At 35.7% G+C, this 11,627-nt stretch overlaps 1 protein-coding gene across 1 annotated transcript in view; it reads right to left on the reverse strand.

Annotated features, from left to right (window-relative positions):
- The window catches only part of SYT14 (synaptotagmin 14), a 224,702-nt gene extending 216,341 nt beyond the window's left edge, over window positions 1-8,361 (reverse strand). Inside the window, 2 exon segments of the mRNA XM_032644387.1 lie at window positions 7,820-8,024; window positions 8,329-8,361. The gene's annotated coding sequence lies outside the window, so the exon portion shown is untranslated.
- Window positions 8,362-11,627: the final 3,266 nt, after the last annotated feature.

Raw genomic sequence — 11,627 nt, forward strand, 5'->3', positions numbered from 1 at the left:
AACTGTATCAGCAGATTCCCATGCAACATTTTGAGATGAACCAACTTGTCATACATCTGTATGTTTTCTTCCTCAAAACATTGCTGGGTTTGGTTTGCTAATTCTTATATTTATATTTCTAAGTAAGATTAGCATGTGTTTCCCTCTTTCACACTGTACTAGTCTGAATGAGTATTGAGGTTATATTCTAGTCTCATGAAGTAATTTGGGGTAATGCTCCATTTTTCTTAGTCTCCGAAACAGTTTTAATAAGACTGGGCTCCTTTCTTCTTTGAAGGCTGGAAAGTAGTTGCCAGAAAAAAATCATTAGTGATTAATTCAACTTCTCTATGAGTTTAAATTATATTTTTCACTGAAATTGTCCATTTCATCTATGACTTCAGTTTTGCTATCAAAAAGTCATTAACACTTTTAGGATTTTTGAAAGCTCACTTGTAACTGCAATTATATCCCCTCTTACAAGCCTAATATTATTTACATGTTGCTTCTGTCTGATTGTCTTAATTATCAATGCTGGAGATATTCCTATTTCATAAGTCTTTTCAAGTTACTAGCATTTTGCATACCAATGTTTTCTTAGGTCAGTCTCCCAAATAAAAACAAAAATAAACAAATGGGACCTAATCAAACTTACAAGCTTTTGCACAGCAAAGGAAACCATTAAAAAAAAAAAAGAGGGCTTCCCCAGTGGTGAGTGATTGAGGGTCCGCCTGCCGATGCAGGGGACACGGGTTCGTGCCCTGGTCTGGGAGGATCCCACATGCCGCGGAGCGGCTGGGCCCGTGAGCCATGGCTGCTGAGCCTGTGCTCCGCAGCGGGGGAGGCCACAGCGGTGGGAAGCCCGCGTACCAAAAAAAAAAAAAAAAAAAAAAAGAAAGAAAGAAAAGAAAAGAAAAGACAACCTACAGAATGGGAGAAAATATTTGCAAATGATGCAACAGACAGGGGCTTAATCTCCAAGATATATAAACAGCTCATACAACTCTACAACAAAAAAGCAAATAATCCAATCAAAAAATGGGCAGAAGACCTTAACAGACATTTCTCCAAAGAAGACATACAGATGGCTAGTAGGCACATGAAAAGATGCTCAACATTGTTAATTACTACAGAAATGCATATCAAAACCACAGTGAGGTATCAACTCACACCTGTCAAAATGGCTAGCATCAAAAAGTCTACAAATAATAAACAGTGGAGAAGGTACGGAGAAAAGGGAACCCTCCTATACTGCTGGTGGGAATGTAAATTGGTACAGCCACTATGGAAAACAGTATGGAGGTTCCTCCGAGAACTAAAAATAGAATTACCATATGATCCAGCAATCCCATTCCTGGGCACATATCTGGACAAAACTATAATTCGAAAAGATACATGCACCCCTATGTTCATAGCAGCACTATTCCCAATAGCCAAAACATGGAAACAACCTAAATGTCCATTGACAAATGAATGGATAAAGAAGATGTGGTACATATATACAATGGAATACTACTCAGCCATAAAAAAGAATGAAATAATGCCGTTTGCAGCAACATGGATGCAATCAGAGATTATCATACTAAAAGTGAAGTCAGTCAGAAAGAGAAAGACAAATACCATATGATATCACTTATATGTGGAATCCAAAATATGGCACAAATGAACCTATCTACAAAACAAAAACAGATTCATAGACATAGAGAACAGACTTGTGGTTGCCAACAGGGAGGGGGGAAGGGAGAGGAATGGACTGGGAGTTTGGGGTTGGTAGGTGCAAACTATTACATTTAGAATGGATAAACAACAAGGTCCTAATGTATATCACAGGGAACTATATTCAATATCCTGTGATAAACCATAATGGAAAAGAATATTCAAAAAAAGAATATAAAAGTAAATAAATAAATTTATATTAAAAGCTAAAAAAAAGAAAGTACTAGCATTTTGGCTCTCTTGATCCTCTTACTGTAACTGTTTCTATTTCATTAATTTTCTTTTACCCTTAGTGTTTCCTTCTTTCAACTTTCTCTGAACTTATGAGATAGCTCTAACTTCTTGCGCTGAATACTAATCTCATAAGTTTTCATTCTCTTCTAACTTAGGCATGTAAGGTTTTTTGATTTTCTTAAAAATGGCCCAAAATTCTTTGGCACTACTCCCATTAAGAAGTAGGGCCTATGTCTCCTCCCTTTGAATGTTGGCAGGCTTGTAAATGCTTATGCCAATGTGGCAGAAGTGGTACCATGTGCGTACTTCTAAGATTAGATCATAAAAAAGTGATACATCATCTACCTTATCTGTTAGATCTATGACCACCATGTGAGAAGCCACTAAATATATCTACAGCTCTCATTTTCAGTTCCTGCTATTTTTTAATAACAACTTTATTGAGATAAAGTTCACATACCATAAATTATATCCTTTTAAAGTGTATAGTTCAGTGGTTTTTAGTATATTCATAGAGCTGTGCAACCATTACTACTGTCTAATTTCAGAACATTTTCATCACTCCAAAAAGAAACTCTGTACTCATCAGTAGACACTCCATTCCCTCTTTCCCCCAGCCCCTTGCAACCACTAATCTACTTTCTGTCTCTTTGGATTCACCTACTCTAGACACTTCATATAAACTGAATCATACAATACGTGATTCACATAAATAGAATCATACATATTTTATGTCTATCTTCTTTTACTTATAATGTTTTGAAGGTTTATCCATGCTGTAGTATAATCAATATCTCATTCCTTTTTAGTGCTGAATAATATTCCATTGTATGGATATACCACATTTGTTTATCCATTCATCAGTTCCTGGACATTTAGGCTGCTTCTACTGTTTGATTCTTATGAATAATGACATTACGACTATTACTATACAGGTTTTTGGGTAAACATGTTCTCAATTCTCTTGGGTATGTACCTAGAAATAAAATTTCTGGATTATCTGGTAACTCTATTTTTAACTTTTTGAGGAAGTGCCAAACTGCTTTCCAAAGTGGCTGCACCATTTTACAATCCCACCAGTAATGTATGAGGTTCCATAACCTCACAATAATCATTATAATAAATTAATAATAATAATATTTTATTTAATGATTATTAATAATAATTCATCAACATTCATTATTGTCTTTTGGGTTTTAGCCATCCTAATGGGGGTGAAATGGTATATCTCAGCGTGCTATTTATTTGCATTTCCCTAATAACCTTCTACACTGTTAAACCCTGAGGGTTCCCTAACTTTTCTGTGGGCTCAAAAACACATTTAAAGGTATGTTTGCTATATTTTCTCTAGCAGTTTCAGGTGTTTTACAGCAGAAAATTTTATATTATCAAGTTCAAAATATCGCTGAAAAAAAGAAATCCCTGTTTCTTTAACCAGTCATTACATTTAGAATTTTGCTTGCATAAAGAAAGCATTCAATAAATACCTTGTAACTAACTAGTAGGCATCAGATTAAATTATTCAGGATCAATTCAGCCAAATCCACTTCAATCATTCATTTATTAACTCCAATGACATCTATCATATGTCCTATGCTCTTTCAGGCACTGGGGACAGTCCGTCAACACTAATGCCTTCTTAGAGCTTTTATCGTAATGGAGGAGACATACAGCTCCTCCCCCCAGTTATTTAATTGATAACTGCCAATTAAAATAGATGTTATTAAATAAGGAGGGTGATATCATTGAGATTAAGAATAAAAAAGGATGAGGGCGCGACTTAAGACTTATGTCAGTAGGGAATGTGTGACTGCAAAGGAAAGAACTAGAGGAATCAGTCATTCAAAGAGCTGGTGCGGGAGAACATTACATGGATCAACAGAGGCAGAGTTCGAAGTGAAATGCCTTGAAATGGAGGAAGGGTCCACAAGCCAAGGAAGGCAGATGATGGCCCCAAGATGATGGAAAGATTGAGGAAACAGATTCTCCCCTCAAGCCTCCAGAAGAAATGTCTGCCCTCAGCCCAGTGGAACTGACTCTGGACTTTCACCTCTAGAACTGTAAGAGCATAAATTTGTGTTGTTTTAGCCACCAAAAGTTGTGGCCAATTATTACAGCAACTGAAGGAAACGAACACAGATTTCGGTATCTGAAAGTGGGGTGCCACTAAAACAAATACCTAACCATGAGGAAGTTAGGTATTTGTTATGACTAAGTAATTGGAATTAAGTAATGGGAAGAAGTTTGAAGAATTTTGAGGGGCACAACTGAAAAAGCCTAAATTGCCTTGAACGGACTTTTAGTAGAAATATAGATGTTAATGACCCTGGTAGTGAGGACTCAGAAGAAAATGAGGAGCGTGGTACAGAAAATTCGTATTGTATTAGATCTAGGATACCTAAATAGTCATAAACAGACCACTGGTAGAAATATAAATGTTAAAGGTGCTACTGGTGAGAGCGCAGAAGGAAATGAAGAACATAAGAACATGTTCCTGGAAACTGGAGGAAAGGAGGTGCTTGTTACAGAAAGCTTAGCTAAATCATGTTCCACAATTATATGGAAAGTAGAACTTGTAAACAACAAACTTGGATATTTAGCTGAGGAGATTTCAAAGCAAAGTGCTGAAGGTGCAGCCTGGGTTTCTTCATGCTGCTTATGGTTAAATTTGAGAGGAATGAGATAAAGTGAGGGAAGAACTGTTAAGCAAAAAGGAACCAGTACTTGATGATTTGGAAAACCCTCAGCCTACCCAGATTGTAAATTATGCTAAAATCAGGGATTCAATGTTAAGAAAGTGTGCTCTGGAGACAAAGCCAAAGTGTGGCTAGACAACCTTTTGCCAGTGCCTCAAAATGAACAAAAGGTCACAACGTTCAGTGACACAGAGGGCTCTCTGAAGAGATTAGACATGTGACTCATGGATCTCCTCAGCAGTCCTGGCAGAAGCCAAAAACAGAGATGGAATCATCCAAGAAAGACATGTGGAGGGGGGTCTTGTCTTATGGAAGGAACCCACATAACGAACAGAGAAGACTCACGAGAATCTTGCCTGAGACTGCTATACCAGCAGAACACCACCACCTCAGACTGAAAGGGACAAGAGCGGACAAAATGAAAGAAGACAAACAGACCAAAATTCTACAGACAGGAAACAGGCTGATAAAAATACCCAGGTGCAGATATACACTACCTTTCCTGAAAAGGAAGGATGACTCCAAGGGTAGAGTCTTAAATTCTGAGAGTGGAGCCTCAGACCTCAGGGCCAAGAGCAACAGAGTATTATTTCCAGGCCTTGAAATCGAATATACTTTTTTTCCAATTGGATTTCAAAACTGCTTGGTACCAGTGACTCCTCTCTTCTCTTCATTTTACCACCCTTGGGGTAGAAATGTCTGTAACTGTTATCCTGTTCCATCACTGTATTTGAAGTGCAGGTAACATATTTGCTAGTTTCACATGTCTAGAGATGGAGAGGAATTCTGAACCAGGATGGATCATATCCAGTGTTTCACCCATACCTGATGTAAATGATTTAGATGATGTGACTTGAGTTGATGAAATTTAGATGACATTTTGATGATTTACAGATGAGACTTCTGAGTTGATGTTATAATGTAAGGCTTTGTAGATCAGGGTAAGGCACTTTGATTTTATTCTAGGTATAGTGGGAATCCACAGAAGAATTCCAATCAGCAAAGTGATATGACCTGATTTCAACGTAAACATTTAAATGTAAACATTTAAAAGGATCGTTGATATGTACTGAAAGGAGATAAGAGTGTAAGTAAGGGAACCTGTTAGAAAACCATTACAGTAGTGTGAGCAAGAGAAGATAAGGACACAGACTACGATGATAACAGCATGAAGGAAAAAAGAGGATAGATTCAAAATATATTTTGAAAGTAGAATTGACAAAACTTGCTAATAATAATAAATTAAATGCAGAAGATAAAAAAAAAGAGAGAAATACGGATGATTCTTAAGTTGGGACTTGAGCAACTGGGCCGACTGTTCTATTTATTAGCTGAGATGGAGAAGAGGGAGGAAGGTACAGATTCACGTGAGAAAATCGAGATTTGCATTTTAGACACGCCAAGTTTTTATTCTAACAGACATCCAGATAGAAATATCAAGTAAGTAGTTTGATATAAGAGCAGGAAGCTCAAGGACAGCTCAGAGCCAGATTTATAAATTTGTATGGCATTTAAAACAACAGAACCAAATAAAATTAAACAGAAAGAATAGATGGAAAAATGAAGCAAGCCCAGGACCCAACTCTGGTATGTTCCAACATGTACAGGTCTGACAGAGGAGAGAAGCCAGCAAAGGAGACAGAGAACAGCCAAACAGGTAAAAACAAGTTGAACATAATGTTAGAGATATTATCTTGCCAGAACCATTGATACTAATTACAATTATTCCACTTGGTATAACCTTCATAGGCTCTACTCTATGAAAGTCCAGTTTAAAATGCAAAAGCTTTAGGGACTTCCCTGGTGGCCCAGTGGTTAAGACTCTGTGCTTCCACTGCAGAGGCGCAGGTTCAATACCTAGTTGGGGAACTAAGATTCCACATGTCACGCAGTGCAGCCAAAAAAAAAAATTTTTTTAAATAAAAAATAAAATGCAAAAGCTTTAGCTCTGAGCATTCATTTTTAAAATATTCAAATACTTATGGAACTTCCACTAGAAGAGGACACTGAATGCTGAGGGGATACACATACATTCAGAGACTTTTCCATTGCATAGCTGCACTGTGACGATTTTTAAAATTTTAATCACAGATTTTAAATTCTTTAGGAAATTGGAAGAAGTGAAAAAGTTGGACTAACACAGAGAAATCTGGGCAAGGCATGGTCGGAGAACCACCTGGATACGAATGGAGATAGCAATAAAGAACAGCAAGAAGAGCCATAATAAAAAGGTGTGTGTTCAGATCATCATCTGTCGCTACCTACACTATTTTCTCCATTGTAGCTTTCTGTTCCCCTTGTAGCCACGAAAAGCCCTCCACACATTTTATTTTCCTCCCCTCTAGCTATCTCTACTCTTGTCTTGATTCTCTCTTCATCTGACCACAGTTTTGTAGTTTTTGATCTCAACTGATTTGTACGGTGCCTCTTCCTGTCCAAGTAAGTCCTGTGTTTTAAAAAGTTTTCCTGGGACAAGGTAGTAACTATAAAATTATCTAAAACATTTTGAGCAAATATGGATTAATATGTTATAGTTGAAGACTAAAAATGTTTACATAGACAAAGAAAACAACATATAATTTGTCCCCTCTCTCCCCTATCTCCACAATCCTAAATTTGAGATTTCAGGGAACTGACTTCAATTTTCTCTTTTGTGGTACCAGACATATACATAGATTACACTTTAATACAGGAAGGAGACAATTTTTAAATGAACAGCAATCAAAGGCAGTGACACACAGACAAACTAGCATGATTACGCCAAATTCACCTAAAAAAGAATTAAAAACCTTTTACTCAACTCTAAAGAAGCTGAGGCTTTTCAGACCTGTTGAAGACTTCCTAAAAGTATGCTGACATTCCCTGGTATGTCAATCATACCCACGCACCACAAATACTGACATCGTCTCAAACCTCCTGAGGGTGAAATGTTAGGGCAAGGAGTGCTGCTAGCTGGCCAGACTTAGGAGGGCCAACCCGGTTTTCAAGAAAGACGTAAGAAAAGGAAAGTCCCCCAAGTTTAAAAAGAGAAAAGAGTAGTACATTTATGAAGATTTCTTCCCCTGACCTCCCCTTTCTTCACACCCTTTCACAGGTGTGACTGCTTAGGAGTGTGGGGACTCCCAAGGTTTTCCTGATTCTTCCAAATCTAGAGAATACCTGATTCCTTGCCTCCCACCTAATAACTGAATTACCTTTCCTGGGGCCACCTTGTTCAACCACCCAGTTGTCAGGTGGCTCCTTCTAAGGAAGCATAGACAGTTGTTGGTGTCAAAAGATGTTGTGGTCTTTGGACATGTTCCCGATTTGAATTTCAACCAACTCCTCACATCTCTCTGATGGGGTACAGTAATAGAACAGAAGTCAATGGGAGATCAGCATGCACTCAGATTCCAGATTCTGAAAGGGAACAAAAATCAAACCCTCCATTCTTTGCCTCTTCACCACATCTGATAACCAATATGCTAGAAACCAGGCTTTATCAGCCCATGAAAACTAAATATAAAGTAACAACTCTCAATAACCACATAATAAGCAGTATGTACTTGATGAATGGTTAAGTCTACAATACAAATAACAAATGTTAATATTTATTAAATTTTATACTCTGTAAGTCCAAATTATCTGCCATTGTACTAAAATGTATCATACACTGTGAAGTGTTCATTTTGTATTTAAATATCCATGCAGAGCACTGACTCACCTTTTCTAATACAGATAAGTTCATGTACTCCACAGGTTCTTTCTCCACCTGTTAAGAAAATTTTTGTTAGAAATTAAAACCAGATCATAACCTGAGTTTGACTGTTACAAAGACTGTTACAATGTTTTAAATTAGCTTCTAGAAATGGGCTCATAAAAACGTTTCCTAATTCTTCTCTTTAAACTTAACTATACAAATATGATAAATCTGATACGCAGAATCTTCCTGAACCCATAAATCAAGGTCTTATAAAGTCCTGGAATAAGGAAGCTCCACTCAAGTATTTTATTTCAAATGGCAAGCTTCTCAAGAGCAGAAATCATAGCACCATTTCCTAAGCACCTCTTTACATCATCTAGAAGGAAACAATGCAAGGAAGACCCACTTTTGTATCTGAGCCTTAATATATACAGGTAAGCTGTCATGGAAGGGTCAACTCCTTAAAGGCACTATTTGCATTTTATCATATATACTCATATTGTGATCTTTCCCCATTCTCCACCTTCCCACTCTTATAAATCTATAAAACAAATTTTATAAGTACTATGATGATAAGCTAACAAATTTAACCAAAATATACTTTATCTTAATCATTATCAAAAATTACATTCGCTATTGTAAGAGTAACATTACTTGTTACCATAAAAATAGGTATTTCCTTCACTCTGAAACATAGTGCCACTACCTGAAATGAATGTAAGCTGAATAAAATTCTGTAGTGTTCTATATATGCATAACCTTATAATTATGCCGAAAATTATGTTTAAACTTTGCATAATAAAAATATTAAATAATTTCATCTTACCTCATTATAGAAGCTTATTATGAACAGTTACTTTATAAGAAACGGAAATAGCTTACAGCAATAACATGAGAAATAAAAACCATGATATCAAAAAAAAAAAAAAAAAAAAAAAAAAAAAAAAAAAAAAAAAAAAAAAAAACCATGATATCCACTAAAAAAAAAGTAGGTCATCCAGGAAGCAAGCTAAAAAACTAGAAAACAGTATTTCTATCACTAAAGTAGGTTAGAGCTACATTCTAACTTGGCTGTAACAATGCCGTTGCTTCTTTATTATCAACAATACAGACTAATCACTGTTATCAGGAAGACAGACTTAGCAAGAAACACGTAACATAAAGTTATGATTATAAAAGAATTATTATTCAGCAAACCTCAGTATAAACACAGTGAAACCTTATCAACTGGAATATTACCAATGAGTAATCACTGATCGGTTGCTGAAGGGGTAGAATGAACTATACCTATATACCACCTTATCTTTAAAAGTGAGAAACTAGTCAAATGGCAGGAAGGGGAATATTTACCAAATTATAAGAAGAAACTACTTTCAAGAAATTTAGAAGAACCACATAATAACAACATAACTATAATGTATATTGACACCATCACTGATGTTTTCATAGGCTACTTAGAAACAGTTCTTATATAGTCATTAAGACCTATTCTCCAGATGGTAACACTTATAACTTAGTTTGAGTCATGTACTTAATTCATGTAACAAGCCTGCACTTTTTAAAGCCTGTAATTGAAACTAGACTTTCCGCATATGTAATATAAATTTGTTAGGTTTTACTCTACACACCTAATCTTCACTATAACTGCATCATTTTTACAAGGCTTAGTATTAACAACAACAAAAACTACTGTAGTCTAAACTTTTCTCAAAATTGCAAATGACAATGAAAGCTAACTCCCACTTTTAAAAGTACTCAATTTATCTATATCAAATGAAAGAATTTTATAAATAGTCAAATAATTACTATATTTTAAATTTATAGTCAATTGACAATTACATTTGCCAAAGTATGCACAAAAATCACATAATTAGGAAAAGCAACTAATATTGAGCTCTACTCTTCTCGATATTTGTTCTGAAAATTCTAACCAACAAGTGAGATTTCACTGATGTACATGTCTAACTCAAGAGCAATCACTCTTATTACTGAAATAAAAAGGAATATTAAAGATAGGTAAATGTCAGACAATAAAGTAAAATTTGGGAGGGGAAAACTTACTTTTAAAAGTACAAAAGAAGAAACACAAAAAGTTAAATAAACATTATTATCAAACAATTAAATCAATATTCTTTTTATCCTCAACCCTTCCTAAGATGAGAAAGAGAGTAAGGAAAAAAATATGCATTGCATAGGTTAAATGTATACTTTTAAGGTACATGTTTGGGAATCAAAAGGCTTCAACACTTTTTCAATCTGAGATACAGTGAACTATGTACAAATTTTATGTCTTCTTCAAAACCTTCTAAAAGTAATCTGAAAAGTTTACAAGAGAAACGTCAGATTTGTAAGCAAAAGGCAAGTCACAGTAGGCATATCCTGACTTAGATATGGTGGTAATACGAAAGTGGTTTACTGATTTTAAGAGCATAATGCACAAGGGGAATGATTATTGACTTTTTAAACTTCAGCTTTTTGAGGTATAACCGACATAAAAAAAATGTAAGATATGTAAAGTGTATATCATGGTGATAATCAAGTATGTATATCCAATACATAGGGGAATCATTATTTTTTATTTATTTTTACTGAGATAAACTGCCATAGAACACAGTTGAAGGTGTACAACGTGTTGACCTGATACTCTCACATACTGCCGTAAGACTTTAGTGTAAGCTAATACCTCTACCGTGTCACATGATTATCTTTTCTTTTTTGTGGTGGGAACAATTAAGATCTAGTCTCTTAGCGACTTTGAAGTTTATACACATTATTGCACTATGCTGTGCATTAGATCTCCAGGACTTATTTATCAACTGGTTGTGAGTTGCCCTTATGCAACATCTCCCCATTTCCCCACCCTCCAGCCCCTGGTAACCACCCTTCTATTCTGTTTTTATTTTATGAGTTCAGCTTTTTCAGAATCTACACATAAGTGTTACCATATGTTTGTCTTCCTCTGACTTGGCATAATGCCTGTAAGGTCCATTCATTTTGTCACAAATGGAAGGATTTCCTTCTTACCCATAGCTAAATAACATTCCACTCTATGTATACATATACATGTGTGTGCATATGTGTGCGTGTGTATCTCAAATCTTCTTTAGCCATTCATCTGCTGACAGACACTTAGGCTGTTTCCAATCTTGGCTATTGTGAATAATGCTACAATAAACATGGCAGTGCATACATTTCTTTGATACACTGTTTTCATTTCCTTTGGATATCTACCCAGGAGTGGGACTGCTGGATCATATAGTAGTTCTATTTGTAATTTTCTGAGGAAACTCCATATTGTTTTCTGTAATGCCTGAACCAAT

This window comes from Phocoena sinus, chromosome 1, assembly GCF_008692025.1.
Source record: "Phocoena sinus isolate mPhoSin1 chromosome 1, mPhoSin1.pri, whole genome shotgun sequence".
In the NCBI taxonomy this organism is placed as follows: Eukaryota; Metazoa; Chordata; class Mammalia; order Artiodactyla; family Phocoenidae; genus Phocoena; species Phocoena sinus.